Source organism: Triturus cristatus, chromosome 7, assembly GCF_964204655.1.
Source record: "Triturus cristatus chromosome 7, aTriCri1.1, whole genome shotgun sequence".
Lineage (NCBI taxonomy): Eukaryota > Metazoa > Chordata > Amphibia > Caudata > Salamandridae > Triturus > Triturus cristatus.
The window spans coordinates 129,439,175-129,457,446 of record NC_140590.1 but is presented as its reverse complement, the minus strand read 5'-3'; the positions used below and the strand labels follow the sequence as shown (position 1 = coordinate 129,457,446).

At 45.6% G+C, this 18,272-nt stretch overlaps 1 protein-coding gene across 2 annotated transcripts in view; it reads right to left on the bottom strand.

The window, feature by feature from the left end:
- The window catches only part of IGLON5 (IgLON family member 5), a 1,048,688-nt gene that overhangs the window by 727,718 nt on the left and 302,698 nt on the right, over positions 1-18,272 (bottom strand). The gene's annotated exons all lie outside the window — the stretch shown is intronic.

The following is an 18,272-nucleotide window of genomic DNA, read 5'->3' as shown; positions in this document are numbered from 1 at the left end:
ATGAACATGAGATAACTTCTCGTTACAGGCGGTCCTGACATGGTAGCTTCCTATCGCCATTACAGAGCCAGTGCAGGTTTCATTCTTTTATAACTAGGGATGGGCAGAACTCCGTACAATTGCGCGGTATTAAATGAAAATTTTGTAAGATTCTACAGAGTTACGTGAATGGATGGAAATCGGCAAGTTGCGCGGCACGTGCTGATTTTTAGTGCTGGGGGCTAGTTCTGCGCCAAAAAATCAGCATGAAGGCACAAAGTGGCACGCCGGAGGGGGCAGCATCTTGAGTTGGTTTTGCTGCTACTCAAGTAGATTTTCTACTCGAGCAGCAGTTTTTTCATATTGAATAGTCGGAAATGGTTGCGAACAGTCATGAACGCCCCCATGGGAAAATCTCGTCGGGGGCCCTCCTAGCGCCCGAAATCATACTAGAGGATGGAAATTCTTGCTCGCGCTTACCTTCTTACTGTTGGCAAGCCGAGCATGAAAAATCCTGTCCCGCACAGTGGTTGGCCAAATTAGGTCAAAACTCTGTGTTAAATGCAGAACGTGGAGTGGCCAAAAGTTCGCCAACTCCACCGGTGAAGAGGAATGTATTACCCACCCCTAGTTATAACGGTGCCATTGCCCATTTTCAGAGTGCTACACACAGCCCCACTGCACTTTTCAGAGTGTTAAACACAGCGTCACTTGCAGTTTTCAGAGTTTTAAAATAGTGATACTGCTAGTTTTCAGAGTGTGAGAAAGACCCCCATTGCAGCTTTTTAGTGTTATAACAGTTCAGGTTTCTTAGCGTAATGCGCAGCATCTCAGATAATTTTCAGGGTGTTAGAACCAGATACATTGGCAGTTTTTAGAGGTTTAGAAACAACCCACTGCCACTTTTCAGAGTGTTAGAAACAGTTCCACTGCCACTTTTGAAAATGTTAGAAACAGCACTGCTGTCAGTTTTCAGAGTGCTATCTGCAGCATCATTGCAGTTTTCAGTGAGTTATGCACAGGGTCGCTGGCAGTTTCTCAGAGTGTTCTAAACAGCCCCACTGACAGTTTTCAGAGTGCTATCTGCAGCATCATTACAGTTTTCAGAGTGTTGAATACAGCATCACTGCAGTTTTCAGAGTGTTATACCCAGTGTCTCTGGCAGTTGTCAGAGTTATAAAATATTTCTGCTACTAGTTTTCAGAGTGTGGCTCACTGTATCACTTGAAGTTTTCAGAGTGTTAGAAACAGCCTCGCTGCACTTTTCAGGTGTTATAAAAGTTGTTTTCTTAGATTTATACACAGCATTGCTTTTAGTTTTTAGCATGTTACAAGCAGCCCAGTTGGCAGTTTTCAGAGGGTTAGGCTCACACCCACTGCCACTTTTCAGAGTGTTAGAAACAGTTCCATTGCCACTTTTGAAAATGTTAGAAACAGCACTGCTGTCAGTTTTCAGAGTGCTATCTGCAGCATCATTGCAGTTTTCAGTGAGTTATGCACAGGGTCGCTGGCAGTTTCTCAGAGTGTTCTAAACAGCCCCACTGACAGTTTTCAGAGTGCTATCTGCAGCATCATTACAGTTTTCAGAGTGTTGAATACAGCATCACTGCAGTTTTCAGAGTGTTGAATACAGCATCACTGCAGTTTTCAGAGTGTTGAATACAGCATCACTGCAGTTTTCAGAGTGTTGAAAACACCATCACTGCAGTTTTCAGAGTGTTGAATACAGCATCACTGCAGTTTTCAGAGTGTTGAAAACACCATCACTGCAGTTTTCAGAGTGTTGAATACAGCATCACTGCAGTTTTTAGAGTGTTGAATACAGCATCACTGCAGTTTTCAGAGTGTTGAATACAGCATCACTGCAGTTTTTAGAGTGTTATACTCCGTGTCTCTGGCAGTTGTCAGAGTTATACAATATTTCTGCTACTAGTTTTCAGAGTGTGGATCACAGTGTCACTTGCAGTTTTCAGAGTGTTAGAAACAGCCTCGCTGCGCTTTTCAGGTGTTATAAAAGTTCAGTTTTCTTAGATTTATACACAGCATTGCTTTTAGTTTTTAGCATGTTACAAACAGCCCAGTTGGCAGTTTTCAGAGGGTTAGGCTCACACCCACTGCCACTTTTCAAAGTGTTAGATACAGTTCCATTGCCAGTTGTCAGAGTGCTGGAAACAGTCTCCGCTGACAGTTTTCAGAGTGCTATAATCAGCAACATTTCAGTTTTCAGCGAGTTAGACACAGCCTCACTGGCAGCTTTCAGAGTGTTCAAATCAGCGCCACTGCCAGCTTTCAGAGTGCTGTTTCGCACCATCGTTGCAGTTCTGAGAGTGTTCTACACAGAGTTACTGGCATTTTTCAGATTGTTAGAAACAGCGTCACTGGCAGTCTTCAGAGCGCTATTTCGCAGCATCATTGCAGTTTTCAGAGTTTTATACACAGTGCCACTGCAGTTTTGAGAGTGTTAAACACAGCGTCACTGGTAGTTTCAGAGTGTTAGAAACAGCCCCAGTGTTAATTCTCAGAGTGTTAAAAACAAACCCACTGCCAATTTGCAGAGCGTTAGAAACAGTTCCATAATCCAGTTTAGTTTTCAGGGTGTTGGAAACAGCTCTCACTGCGATTTCTCAGATTATCAGAAACCGCTTCAGCGGCCAGAATTCAACATTTTTAAAGGGCCGATGATAATTTCAGAGTTACAAGCACCCAATGCCGACAATCAGCGTTATGAGCAACTCCAGCTGACAGTTTCTAGAGTGTTATAACCATGCCACTGCCAGGTGTCAGTGTTACAGACACACACTGATGCTACTGTTCAGAGTGTTACATGGTGCTTCTGCCAGTTTTCTGAGTGTTACACAGTGTTTCTGCCAGTTTTGGGTGTGATACACAATGCCACTGCCAGTATTCAGACTATTATAAATACTATTGTCAGTTTTAGTGTTTGAAACTGTTATTCTTGACAGTTTTCAGATGGCTAAAAATAGCCCCTCTGCCAGTTTTTACATTGTTAGGAGCAGCTCATGCTGCCAGTTTTCAGAGTGTAATAACAGTGCCACTGCCAGTTGTCAGACTATTATAACAGTATTGTTGTCAGTCTCTTGTTTTAGAAACAGCTTGCGCTGCAAGTTTTTCAATGTCATAACAATGCTGTTGTCAGTGTCTTGTGTTAGGAGCAGCTCCTACTGCCAGTTTTCAGATTGTTGGAAGCAGCTCCCGCTGCCAGTTTCAGAGTGCTATAACAGTGCCACTGCCAGTCGTCAGACTATTATAATAGTACTGTTGTCAGTCTCTTGTCTTAGAAACAACTCCCGCTGCCAGTTTTCAGAGTTATAAAAGTGCTGATGTCAGCCTCTTGTGTTAGGATCTGCTCCAGCTGCCAGTTTTCAGAGTGCTATAACAGTGCCACTGCCAGTTGTCAGACTATTATAACAGTACTGTTGTCAGTCCCTTGTGTTAGTATCGGCTCCCGCTGCCAGTTTTCAGAGTGCTATAACAGTGTCACTGCCAGTTGTAAGACTATTATAGCAGTACTGTTGTCAGTCTCTTGTGTTAGGAGCAGCTCCTGCTGCCAGTTGTCAGCATGTTAGAAACAGCTCCCACTGCCAGTTTTCAGATTGTTGGAAGCAGCTCGCTCTGCCAGTTTTCAGTGTGCTATAACAGTGTCACTGCCAGTTGTCAACCTATTATAACAGTACTGTTGTCATTCTATTGTGTTAGAAACAGCTCCCACTGCCAGTTTTCAGAGTGTTAGTAACTGCTCCTGCAAGTTTTCCTGCCCCTATTCCTTCTACTGGTGATGCTGGAAATCTTTATAAGAGGAAATAGAAATATAAGGAATGTGAGTGATTGATGTTGGAAAAGCTTTTCCGAGGGGTCTGAGCTAATTGAGTAATTAAGAGAAACTCGGCAACTAATTAACAGAGATTAAAGGGAGCGGCGAGGCTGGCAGCTGAAGGCGGCGGTGAAGCGCGCTCTGCCGGATGAAAGGCGAGGGAAGGGATTAGAGAGGGAGAGAGAGAGCAAGGGCTGCGAAGAGAGACGGCAGCCCTGCCAGCAGCAGGGCCTAGGCAGGGCATATCAATGCCGCTCAGGGGAGCGGCCTCGCCGCAGCACCTGCCAAAGCGGCAGGGGTCACCTTGCCGTGTACAAGAGGCGACGGAGCTCAGGCACCGCAGCCAGAGCCCTTCATCACCGAATGAAAAGGCTCTCAATGCGCAGGCAGGCGTCGGCTGTCACCGCTCGGCCGGCTTCCATGCATGCGGTCTCTCTCTCATCCTGCCTGTCCCCGTGTCTCATAGACAGCCTCTCTCGGGGGTCTTGCGCGGTCTCAGAAACTTCATAGCGTCTTCCTCTGGCAAACATGGGCTCTCGCTCACTCAACTGCTGTCCCCCCTCTCTCACTGCCTCGTGTCCTCTCCCTGTTGTTTGACCGGCCTCCTCCCTTCCTGTTGGTCCCTTCCATTGTACAGAAGCAATCAAATGTGTGCTCTCTCTATCGTTTGTCTGCGTCTTTCTGCAGCCTTCGGAATGCAGTCTCTTCATGTGTAATAGGTATCACCCATACTCATATGCAATCTCCCTCTCTCACATGTTGCATGTTGTCTCTTCTTCACTTACAAGTGCTGTTTGCAGTCCAAAAATGATGGCTCGCCTCTTATCACATTCTCTCTCTCTCTCTCTCTCTCTCTCTCTCACATTCTCTCTCTCTCTCTCTGTCTCACATTCTCTCTCTCTCTCTCTCTCTCTCTCACATTCTCTCTCTCTCTCTCTGTCTCACATTCTCTCTCTCTCTCTCTCTCTCTCTCTCTCATTCTCTCTCTCTCTCTCTCCTCCCTCGCCCCAGGTCAAATCTCACCTGCCCCTCTCTGTAATGTTGATTCATTTCTAGCTGTTTCTGCCTGGGAAAAAACAAACCTTTTTTGCATGGTCACTCTATGTTGTTTTTTTTAACTTTTGCTGGACCCTATATGTTTGCTGGCTTTAGGACTCTGTACACTTTACCTCTACTAACTAGTGGTAAAGTGCAGTGCTCTCCCTTTAAACATGGGTGAACTGGCAATTTCCCAATTGGTATATTTAGCTTACCTATAGGCCTCTGGTATATAGTACTAGGTGTACCCAAGGCCTGTAAGTAAAATGCTTCTATTGGACGGTAACACCTATTGTGCCAGCCACTACAGTGACAGTGTAAAACATGGCTTCAGTCCTATGATTGTAGCGTAGCCTGACTGTGGCAGTTTAAACACTGCAATTTGATCTATCAAAATAAACCTTTTCACAGGTCAAAACTTCCCTTTTAAAAATTAATAAGTCATCCCTATATAGGCCTTGTAACACACAAGACAGGGTGAATGGTATTTTAAAGTAGGACATGTAGAAATATAATATTAAGGTGTCCTTACAGAATCCAACACCCAAAAGCTTTTTGTCATAGTGGGAGGCCTAGCTGTCCAGAGGTGAAAATCAAAGTACAGATAAAAACCCTAATACTGTATCTCTGGAATGGGACTAGCCAGAAAAATATTGAAACAAGAATTTTTAATAGCTATTAAAACTTTAATGATGATGCAAGATTTTGAATAAACATTAAGGAAAAGCAACTTTAAAAAAGCTACATTTTCCCTGTCTGAAGTTTATGGAGCCTAATTTGAATTTGCTCTCCAACTTCTCCCTGTCATGATTAGCATTTGTATAGGTGTGAAAATGTGTGCAATTCCTTACAGGGGCTACACAGTACATCACTATTATTGACAGGTGAACCTGAGTGAACTTGGATGACTCAACAGAAGGGTGGTTGCTGTGAGCATCCTTTTTGATTTTAAAGTATAAAACCCTGCTAGAGTGTCAAATCCTGCTTGACAGGTCTGCTGGATGTACATATAACACTTGGGATGAACTTGAAAGGAAGAAAACAGGATGGCAAAGCAATTACTGTGTATCCATTATTTGGTTGCTAGAAAACCCTGCTTTTATTCTACCAGACTTCTTTCTCTGGGTTTTGGATACCACACTTTGGGCACACTTGAAAAGAAGGAAACTGAATGCCAAGACCAGTCTTGTGTATCAACTGTCTGGTTGCTGCAAACCCTGCTTTTGTCCTACCAAACGTCTGTCTCTGGGTTTGTTGTGGGTAAAGTGACTAACCTAAACTGGATTTCAATATTTGATGTATGAGGACACTATGATTACCATAATACACTCCCCACACACCACAAGCCCTCTCCTTATCCCCTTGGCCAGGGCAGACCCAGGAGTCATTTCTATCCACTAGCTAGTAACAAGCATAAATGTGGAACCTCAAGACATGGAGTATATTCACTGCCAGTAGTGGTGGAGCAGTGAGTGTGCTCGCCAGTAATGGAAGAGAAGCCTGGGTACATTCACTGCCAGTGGAGGTGCAACATGAGGTATATGCACTGTACATAGGGTTCAGACATGGAGTATGTGCACTGCGAGGGGAGGTGGAACATGAGGTATATGCACTATCCATAGACTTCAGACATGGAGTATGTGCACTGCTAATAATGGAAGTCAAGCCTGGGAATATTCACTGTCAGTCGAGGTGGCACGTATGGTAGATTCACTGTTAATGAAGGTTAAATATAAAAAATATTCATTGCCGGTAAAGGAGAAATATTAGGTGCAATTACTGCCAGTCATGGTTGAACAAAAGTTAGAGGTGGATATAGGTTTTGGTTCACAGCATCACTGCTAATGGAGGTGGAACACACAGCATCGCAGCGCCAGTGGGGGTGGAGGTGGAGGTACAATGCAGAGTGTCCTGTTGGATGCCAACAAAGGTGGAAATATGGGTATGTGCACTGCTTTGGGAGATGGTGTATGGAGTAGATTCCCTGCCACTGCCTGCCAATAGAAGTGGATGCAGCATTTACAGACTACCAATGGAAGAGGATCATGCATCGCGATCTCAGCCAATGGAGGGGGGACACAGATGGGGCTCAGTGCTGAAGGGAGATCTAACGGGACTTCATGAGATGGAAGTGTACGCAGGACCAACATAATATTGGGCTACCATATGTCCAAGACATAGGCCAAATTGAAAATGTTCAACTCTTGTTCAACACTACTAAAAGGGTAACGTAAACCCTAACGTAAATAAATGCAAGGATTGCATGCTTTACTAACAGTCCATTAACAGTAGAAAATAACACACTTAGCAGTAGGGGCCCGTCCATATGGGCTGAGGTGCCACGCCCACCACCTTGTCACAGAGTGGGGTGGAGTAAGCAGTCTCACTAATCCCATCCTTCTCTGTGATGAGATTGGGACTGCTGCCTAAGGTCAGTCAATGAGGAAAGGCAGCAGTCTGCCTAATGTCAGCCAATTAGGGAAGGCAGCAGTCCCTACCTAAGGTCAGCCAATGAGGGAAGGCAGCAGTCTGCCTAATGTCAGCCAATTAGGGAAGGCAGCAGTCCCTGCCTAAGGCCAGCCAATGAGGAAAGGCAGCAGTCCCCACCTAAGATCAGCCAATGAGGGAAGGCAGCAGTCCCTACCTAAGGTCATCCAATGAGGGAAGGCAGCAGTCACTGCCTAAGGTCAGCCAATGAGGGAAGACAGCAGTCACTGCCTAAGGTCAGCCAATGAGGAAAGGCAGCAGTCCCCATCTAAGTTCAGCCAATGAGGGAAGGCAGCAGTCCCTACCTAAGGTCATCCAATGAGGGAAGGCAGCAGTCACTGCCTAAGGTCAGCCAATGATGAAAGGCAGCAGGCCCCAATGAGGAAAGGCAGCAGTCCCCATCTAAGTTCAGCCAATGAGGGAAGGCAGCAGTCCCTACCTAAGATCATCCAATGAGGGAAGGCAGCAGTCCCCATCTAAGTTCAGCCAATGAGGGAAGGCATCAGTCCCTACCTAAGATCATCCAATGAGGGGAGGCAGCAGTACCTGCCTAATTTCAGCCAATGAGGGAAGGCAGCAGTCCCTACCTAAGGTCATCCAGTGAGGGGAGGCAACAGTCCCTGCCTAAAGACAGTCAATGAGGGAAGGCAGCAATTCCAACCCTCCTGGGACCTCTGATGCTTTCCTGTTGGAGAGCTGCTGTTCAGGTAAGTTGTATGTTGTATGGTGTGTATGTATGTGTATGTATGAATGTATGTGTATTTGTTAGGGAGTGTTGTGAATGTGTGTGTGTGTGTGTGTGCATGAATGAATGGGTGTGAGTAAGGTGTATGTATGCGTATATGCCCCTCTGCCCCCTCCTTGGTAAGATTACGGGCAGCCACTGATACTTAGAGGAAACTTTTTATGAGGTGTAATCGCTGGCTGGGCCTATATTGGGTTTAAAGGTATTACCAAATGACCATACTTGTGTACCACAGAAGGAAGAACAGCCACAGCTCTTTGGTAACTCAAATAGTAACTCTGTGTCACCTGCCATCTCCACATCAACCACCTGCTCTCGCTACTGCCATCCACCTCCTATCACTACCATCACCTTTGTATCTCTGCCAGAAGACATGTCCAGGCCATACCCCCCACTGTCAAAAACCACCTCTTCTGACTGCCACAAACCACACCCTAGCACCCCACCCAGTTAGTCTCACTGTCATGCCCTCTCACTGCCCCCTCTCTCACTGCCCCCTCTCTTTTCAGAATGCCACCACGGATCACCCCTCAGTGCCACACATCACCACCTCCTGTCACTGGGAACTTGCACCCATCTATGCATCCACTGACACCCACGCTCTCCCTTCCACCCACTATCTCCTAGGCTTGTGCTGTTTCCCAGACACCTCATGCACACTGCCTTGTAAACAGAGGGCTGCCGCTGCCAGGGGGAGCAGCTGTCTTAGCTTTGACTAAGGTTGGCACCCCACCAGAACGTCTCTCTTGGCCCTTCCTGCCTTCAGCATAATCACTAACAGGAACGCAAACAGATGCACAAAAGCGAGGGGATTACAAATGGTCAGAGCAGAGCCTCCTGGGTAATGCCCCAGGTGATTTTGCATTGTGGATATGCAGGACAGAGATGAATGACCCGGGCCCTGCACAATGCTTGGCCGCAGAGCGCTTATCCGTGAGATTCAGAAACAACACTTTGTTCCTCACGTCATTCACACAGTGTTGGGGGGCGGGTCTGATTTTTGCAGAATGGGGGGTAGGAAGGAGCATGGATACTGTCTGGGGGAAGCTGACGCCTATCTGTGGCTGGAATGGTTTGGACCAGTTCTCCTCATTTGAGAAGATGTAGACGCTAAACCTACGTCACACACCACCACTGGCTCTATTAAATACCACTGTCGTGCCCTTCTTTCATATTCCTAAAACACAGTCGCGGTCGGTAGTAGGAGTAGTTGCAGGGCAGTGACGTGGGGAGGGGGAGGGGCAGGGTGGGGAGTAGTAAACTATGGATTACGGAGGTTTACAGGTAAGTTAACATATAAATGAATAAAACGAATTTTGTTGCGTGCACTGCATCGCAAACAGCACACAATGGTTACCCGGCATCAAGTGCCAAGGTGACATGTCCTGGTGATGTGCTGGAATCTCCCCGGCCTGACAGATTTTGGATCCTTTGCAGTTTCCCAGGAGGGTCTCCATGAAGACCAGGTCTGCAGCACTACCTTAGTGGAGATTAAATATATGAAGGGCAGGGACTGCGGTCGCATGGCTATCCATGAGATCATTGCACTCGCTTGAGGACCACACTTCCTGGACCTGTGACCCTCATCCTGTGATTCAAGGCTCTGATGCAGTGCTCAATTTGAGCCGGTGCTTTAAGGTGCAGTGCTCAGCACCGGCACCTAATTGTCAACACCACACTTGGAGCAGTCCACCATATGGTGGTGCTGCGCATCTAATTTAGAGATGAGCAGGACAACGGTAGTTTAAGACAACAGTATACAATAAAATTGCTAATCCCTGCCTCTCCAACCATTCCTTTAGCTTTGAGGACCTGGAATAATCTCAGCTGCCGCATTTACATGCGAGCGAGACGGTTAGTAGTTGTTTTGGCAGCGATGAAAGGGGCGATGGGTGGTACAAGCTGCAGTGGCCTCCTGGTCAGATTCCTGGCACATAATATTTTACAAATTAAGCACTGCTCTGATGATGGTCCTTAACTGTGCTGCCTTTTTTTTTTAGCACACAATAGTTTGGTTTGCACCCAAAATGTCCATGCGATTCATTTTTCTGTACAAGCCATTCTCCCATACGGAAAAAGTACACTAAATGTACATGCTGGAATAAAAAAAAATACACATTGCGAAATTTGGAGATTCAGTACACAACTTTTGACAGTATTAACAACATTTTATCAGGGTCTACTTAAGGGCCCGGGCGAGGGTACAGTTGTTCCTTCCTACTCTAAGGAAGCCATCTTGGGTGAAGGTTTATTGTTTGTCCATAGACATTGAAACATAACAAAAAGGTATGAGTGATCGACACATGCTAGAGCAAATGCAACAGCTCCTCCCAGAGCACAGGCGTCACCCTGGCAACCTGGACCACAACAAAACCCCTGAACGGAGGGGAGGCCGTGTGGAGAGTGAAAAACTCTCTTCCCTCATACACACCGGTGTTTTTCAGGGCACATTCAAACCAAAGCTGCTGCTCTCACGCATTCTGCGTGAGGGGTAAGGGCCCCACATTATTAGAGCTTTGATACATTTACTGGAGTGAGTTAACAGACCTTACCCCTGGGTTACAAGCGCAGTGCACCTCCTTAAATGAGAAGCACGGCCACGTTTTAGCATTGGGAGTGAGGGGGTGTTACCTCAAAAGGTAATGTATTGAGGGTCGCCTTTTGCTGTGTACAGCACCCGAGGGCTCTGTAGAAGAGCACAGGAGAATATGCCAAGTCAAATTAATGATGTTGAGGAACCACAGCCGGCACTTGTTTTACCTCTCCAGTTCTCTGCAGGCAATAGAGCCTGTAGAATTTTGAGCTGGAACATTGCTGGACTTAGGAACAAATTTAAAGACAAAATGTGGCTGGATAAAATCAGGAGTTATGACATTCTTGCTTTCCAGGAAACTTGGGACACGTCAGAGTGTCTGCCCTTAGATGGCTACTCTCATTTCTCAGTGCCCGCAGTTCCTAGTAAAGCAGGAAGAGCTAGGGGTGGGCTAGTTGTGTATATTTCTCTTGACGTTAAAGGTAAAGCCAGATATATCCAGTCTAAATCCAAAAACTGCTTAATGGTTGAATTGACTTCATCAAACTGTAACCCTATTTTATTCGTAAATTTTTATAATTCTATGACCAGTCAACTCTCTAACGAGCATTTGTTAGCCTTACAGGATCTCTTATCTACTCATATTGAGAATAGCTGTTGTGAACTTGAGGTGATCCTCATGGGAGACTTTAATATCCATCCCTGTTTGGCAGGCTGTCAGAGGGAATATGAGATATCTTCTTTTCATCCTTCACCTCCGCATTTTGAACACACTCTATGCGGAGAGATCTTGGAATCATTTTTGGCTACCCTCAACCTTTACGAATCTTGTACCTGCTCAAACGATTCGAGGCTACCTACATACGTGGGTCATGATTCTGGTACAATTATAGATTATATTTTTGTTTCTTTAAGTATTCTACCTAAAATATTCACTTATACGGTAGAAACTTCTGTTTTTAGCGATCACGATCCTGTGATTTTAGAGGTTTTAGCATTTGGTGCCCTGGAAAATAGGAAGATTGACACATTGTGCGCATCAGGCCTTGAGCTTAAAGATCAAAATCGTAGGCTAAAATGGGACCAAGTTATCCCAATGTCTTTTTTACAGGAGACATTGGCCAAAGTTGCTGACGAAATTGCCATTTGTCTTGATAACGAAAACTCGAGTGCCAAAGTGGTTGATGCCTTTGGGGCTATATGTCATCAAGTTAATCTAGATTTGACCATAAAGGCAAAGTCAAACAAACCAATTGGCCCTAGATGGTTTGACTCAAACTGTTCTAGGGCCCATTCAGCCCTTCTTAAAGCCCTAAAGTGTAAACCTAGAAATAGAGTACTGATAGCTTCATTGAGGAAACAATACAATCTTGCTATTAGGAAGAGGAAATCTGGGATCAAAAACGAGGCTTGGATTGTTTTGTTACTGCCCGAGACACAGAAAGATAGTGCAAAATTCTGGGCAGTCATAAACCATCCATATTTTGTGGGATTAGACAACCAAAGAGCTGACTGTATTATCCCAGACGAACAATGGGTGTCACACTTTAGTAACATTTATAGTCAAACTCATACCACAACAGATTGTGAAATAACAGCATTAAAATCATTGACTCAAATTCCTCCTTTCACTCAGGAAGAGGTGACACTCGCACTAAAAGATACACTTTGTAAAAAGGCACCGGGGCCAGATGGGGTCCCTGCAGACTTCTTTAAGACTGCTCCTCAATTTAGCTCAAAAATCTTAACTAACATTTTCAACGCCACTAGGGATTTTATTTTCCCCTCCAGTTGGGCAACTTCGACCATTGTGCCAATCTTCAAAAAGGGCCAGAGGACAGATCCGGCCTGTTACAGGCCCATCTCTCTTATTGATTCAAGTGTCAAAATTTTGGGGAGAGTCCTGTTAGGCAGATTGTCCACGATTTTAGATAGTAAGGGTATTTTATCTAATGCACAATATGGCTTTAGAGCCAAAAGAGGAACTTTAGATCAATGCCTAAACCTAGAGCTTATTATAAACAAATATGTGGTCGCTAGGGGTGGCTCACTGTACATGGCCTTTATGGACCTCTCCTCAGCTTTTGATCTAGTTAACAGATCGAAGCTGTGGGGGATCCTGTTGGCCATGGGCCTTGACCCACCCTTAGTTGTTTACTTAGCTGAGCTACATAAGGATCTTATGACTTCTGTAAGAGTCACTAGGGAAGGAAGATGCACCTGTCTCTTTAAGTCTGAGAGGGGGGTTAGACAAGGGTGTATACTCGCCCCCCTATTATTTACTCTATATATCAACGACCTCGAGACAGTAATGCAAACATCACACAGTGATATTCCGCGTGCAGGGGAGACAAAGATACCTGTCCTCCTGTACGCGGATGACGCTGTTCTTCTTGCACGCTCTGGAGTTGCATTGAATAAACTCCTTTTATCCTTTGGAGCTTTTATGGCATCTTTGGACATGAAAATTAATACAGATAAATCACACGTAATGATCTCTGGACACGCAGGCAGAAAAAAAAAGATGCTAACATTTTATTGCGCAGGGAAGGAGGTAAAGAGAGTTCCTTCTTTCCCATATTTAGGTGTGACTTTTGATGAAAAGGGCTCCTGGGGCCCTCAGCTTCTGGTTAAAAGCAACGCTGTCGCTAGAGCAACCGCAGGGCTGCTGGGTTTTGCCAAAAAACTGGGCGCACGTCCTATGGAAAGCATAATTAAAGTTTATAAAGCAAAATGCATGGCAGTCGCCCAGTATGGCTCCATTATTTGGGGATATATTAACCCCACTAAAATACAGAATGTAGAAAACAAATTCTTAAGATCTCTTCTTTCTGTTCCCCAATCAACCCCGACGTTTGCATTACATTCAGAGGCAGGATTGGGCTATATAGCTGATACTCTGAAATTAGCTCCAGTGATTGGCTGGTTAAAAATCTGGCTTAACCAGGAGCTTACATTAAATCACACCATTTTAAAAGATTGTTTAGCCCTGGACAGAGCTCTTAAAATCCCATGGGTAAGATATGTGAGAACTCAGCTGTCCTTAGCAGGCCGACCGGAGCTCTTTTCATCTCCGGATGAAATAACTTACGAAGACTTAAAACCAGTTAAAAATACCCTGTTAAATCTATACGCTCTGGAAAGGGAAGCACAAGAGTTAAAAAAACCATGGTAAGGAAACACTTTTTGCTCAATTCTGTTCCTGGAATGGAACCATACCTTGTGTGGGTAACAAACCCTTACCACCGTTTTCTCTTAACGAGATTTCGTCTCGATTTAATCCACTTTATCTTGGGTAACTTTGGAACTTGGGCCAGACCTGATGACGCTGAACCCTGTGATTGCGATTGTTTCTCGGTTCAGGATACGATGCACTTTATTATGTTCTGCGGCCATTACACTGAGATTAGAAAAAGGTACTTGCTCCCTATTTTACGTTCTCAGGGCTTTATTCAGGTAAAACCAGCTCTGCTTTTCTTGCAACTTCTTCCTAATATAAAAGTAGCCTTCGCTGTCGCTAGTTTTCTAGTGGCAGGAGCACGTTTGAATAAGTCCAAATTAAGGCACAGGCACTTTATCTGTGAAAAATGAACTTCCTCTCTTTTATAACATACCCTTCTTTTTATTCTTTTTAAAATATTTATGCATGATTTAAATGTACAAATTTAATTGTTTCTTTTTTCTGATAATTGTATGCAAATTTAATGATCTGATGAATTGTTGTTATGTATTTTTTTGCTCGTTCTTTTATGATTTTCAATAATCGAATAAAGATAATTGACTGACTGACTGACTGAATATGCCCAGGTTTTGTTTGGTTAGGAGCCTCGCCCAGGGGTGTAACTATGATAGAGCAGCAGGTGCAGTGGCACCGGGAGGCTGCGATGTGATGGTCCGCTGCGCCCAAACTATGGCTTCCTTTTACTAGACAGCAGAAACGAGGGGGTCACTGGATTCTCCCGCATTAGGGCCCACGGCACAATTTCTGCACCTCCCCCCCCCCCCGGCCCCCCCCGCCCACTCCTGCCCCCAATCCATGGCGAAACAACACAAATACAGGTCCTGGGCAGGAGGATGTTAATTTACCAAACGGCAACTTGTGACCCTTTGTGCAATCTGCGGCGAACTTCGAGGTGTGAGAATGATGGTGTGAGGGCTGGTGACTTTAGAGGGCGCTTGGCACCGGAAGAGCCCTCAGAGGCAGCAAGGCGCTAGATGTGGTGTGCCTGGGGCTGTGCAGGGCTGTTTGAGGCACATGGTTTGGAGGGAGACACTGATGGGACGGTGATGCTACAGTAACCTGGAAAGGGGCCTTGAGGAAGGATGACAGGAAGGGATAACTCGACAGGAGCCCAGAGGAAGTGCGCACAAGACACGCAAGGGATTATGGGTACACAAGAGATGGCGGGATTGAAAAACGAGTTGAAGAGGAGAATACAAGAGATTGGGGGTGGAGGGGGTGAACCAGCACTCCAGGTACATTTCTAATTATCGGGAGTTATCGTCCTGTTGGGGTGAAATGATCCCGCTCCGTGGCGCGAGAATGGGTACCGCTGCTAACAGCTGCCACGCGCCGGCGGAAATTAATGGGGAGAAACTGGAGGTAGCAGGAAAATGTCTAATTAAGAGAAATTTGTTCCCTCATTATCAGGTGGGACAACTCAGTGATCCAGGTACTGCAGAGCTGGGGAGGAGAGGGGGAGGGGTGGCAGGTGCGTCTCCCCAGGAGTAGGAGAGATGTGCCAAAAGCAGGAGGGCGTGGAGACACAGGTGCAGTCATTAGGTTTGTTCAAACTCTCTCTTGGAGTAGCAGAGAAGCTGATATTCACATGTGTGGAGCAGCTATCCAATTCCTGGTTCTCATTGGATGGCTGAATGAACCCACCCATCCCTCTTAAAAGAAATGGAAGATCTCCAAATATGAAGTCCCCTTTCAAAGACCAGTAGGGCTGGGGCAGAGAGAGTAGTGTTTTCAAACAGTCTGGTGGTACTGCCCCATAGTATACTAGCCAGAAAATCATCTAACAGAAATATTGTATTGTATTCTGAATATTTTTTCCAAGACGATTGCCTCATTGGTGTAAATAGACAATGTACACCCAGTGCTTTAAATGGGATGGCACTTTTTTTATTTTGAGAGGGAGAGTACCTGCACTTCTTAAGAAAAACGTAATACTTTTAATTGGAGAGTACCAGCACTTCTCAGAAACAAGCAGGTCCTCTGGTACAGAGGACCTGCACTTCTATTTTTCCATTCCAAGCACTGTGTACACACGATGGGAAGATACTTATATTGAATTGTTATATAAATAAACAATATTTAGGCCACATTGCTTTCGTCTGGGGGTATTTTTCAATCTGCAACTTCCTGGTAAATGGTCCTGGAAACCTCTGCTGACCAGTCACAGAGGCTTTGATGGGATTTACTAAATCATTTCAGCAGCTATATGTCACGCCTCACCACCTGTGCACCACAGGGGGGTTCTATCCCAGGTTGCTGCATCCCAACTATCGAGTCCCGATGCACATCTAGCCAGCCCGAGCCTATATGGCCCCCGATTAGAGAGTACCTATGATAGGCATCCTGCCTTGTCTCCAATTATTCAGTCATCGTCCCCTAGCCCTCCCCCGTTGTCTCTTAATAGGCTAGATTCCAAGCGAATGCCCTCCACCGAACTTGATCGGTCAAAGTTAAGCATTCTGTTGGGTCCTTGGACTAAACATCAGCCTAATGTTCACTCCCCCCTCACTAAGACACCTACCTCTTTTTCAAAAGCTCCTGAATCTCAGTCAGACTCATATGAGCACCTTCCACCACAGGATCTCCCGCCCACCACCTCAGACCCTGTTGATAGTCACCGAGACCTCCCCTTAATGATAGACTCCCTTTCACACTCACCTCCTCTCGCTCAACACACAGACTTGGTGGCGCACCTTGATGAGATTCATCTTCAGTTGCACCTTCTAACTTCTGAGCTACAAGGCTTGAAAGCCCTCTCAAATGACCTTTTCCCCATGCTAAGATCTTTCCTCACCGCTGCCAACCGGTCTAATGACCCATCTTGCGATAGATACTCATTGGTCAGGCCTTTACCTTCCTCCATCATGAAATCCATTCCCCTACCGAACGACACCTCCCGCCCTAGAAGATATGTGACCTACCTTGCATCCTCAGAGCTACAGGACCTGCTCAACTCTTACCCTACCTGGTCCAACCCTAACAGGAGCCCGCCGAGACAAATACAGTCCATCCTTTCTAACCCTAATAGAGGACCGCCTATCAATCCCAGAGGCAGCAATTTGAGCAACCTCACTCACGTAAATATCTCCCAGACTCCTCCCTCCTCAAACCCACTACAAATTAAATGTGTACTTCTAAATTGCAGATCAGCCAGTAAACAAGCCACTGATATCTTCGATCTCATACAACACTTGGACTTAGACATTATCATCCTCACTGAAACTTGGTTAAATCCCGCTTCCACTCCGATTCTTGACATCCTAGTACCTCCCACTCATGATATTATTAGGTTAGACAGAGCTGGGAAATTGGGCGGGGGCTTAGCCTGTATTTATAGAAACACACTTTCGATCTCTCCCGTTGAGTCCTCTGCGCCCTCCTCCTGTGAATATCTCTGTCTCAACATCTCAAGTAAGAACCTACCGGTCTGCAAACTTCACACTTTCTACCACCCCCCAGGAGACAATCTCCCCTTTATTGAGGAATTATTTGAAATCATTTCTAGCAACGTTGACTCAGCCGTGTCCCAAATCTTCCTTGGTGACTTTAATCTGCACTGGGCTAACTCCATAGACCCTGCAGTTTCAAGCCTTAAAGCCTTTCTAATTGATCATGATCTGACCCAGCACTGTGACCAACCAACCCATAATAAAGGAAAATTTCTTGACCTCATTATTTCTAACGGGCAGACCGTCTCCTTGGATTCTATTACTCCATGTGACTGGTCAGACCATCACTGCATCCTTTTTTACATCAACAAAGAGGTACAGTTGTGGAAGGCCCATCCAACGAAATCAAAGATATGGAAAAGGGACCTCAGACTAGTAAACCCTGTTGAGCTAGCAGCCCTCTGTACATCGACCCTCTCCTCTCAAGCGGACCTGACGGAGGTGCAGGTACTCACTGACTCCTACAATGTGACTATCTCCAACATCATGAATGACATTGCTCCACTCAAACATAAAAATGCCTCAACTAAAATTTCCAAACCGTGGTACAATGAAAACCTAAACACGGAACGTCGCAACCTTAGGGCAGTTGAACGCTCCTGGAGATCGAATCCCTCTTCGCACCAACTCACACTCCTAAGAGACGCCAGGAGCCTTTACTACAAACAAATCAGGAACGCCAAGTTTAACTATTTCAAACTCCAATTAGATCAAGCGGCAAACCGCCCCAAGAAACTGTTCGAATTGGTCAAACAGCAATAAATTGTAGGTCCAAACCAATCGGAACCTGGAAGCAGTCCACCCTCATGTGACGATCTTGCTTCTTTCTTCATTGAGAAATCCAAACTCATTTCATCTGAGCTCGCTGCTAAGAATGCCGGACTCCTCTCCTCCAGGGCAGCCTCTCCACTTGTCCTCTTTGAAAAGCTCAACTCTACCCCCCTGATACCTAAGAACAATGCGACCTG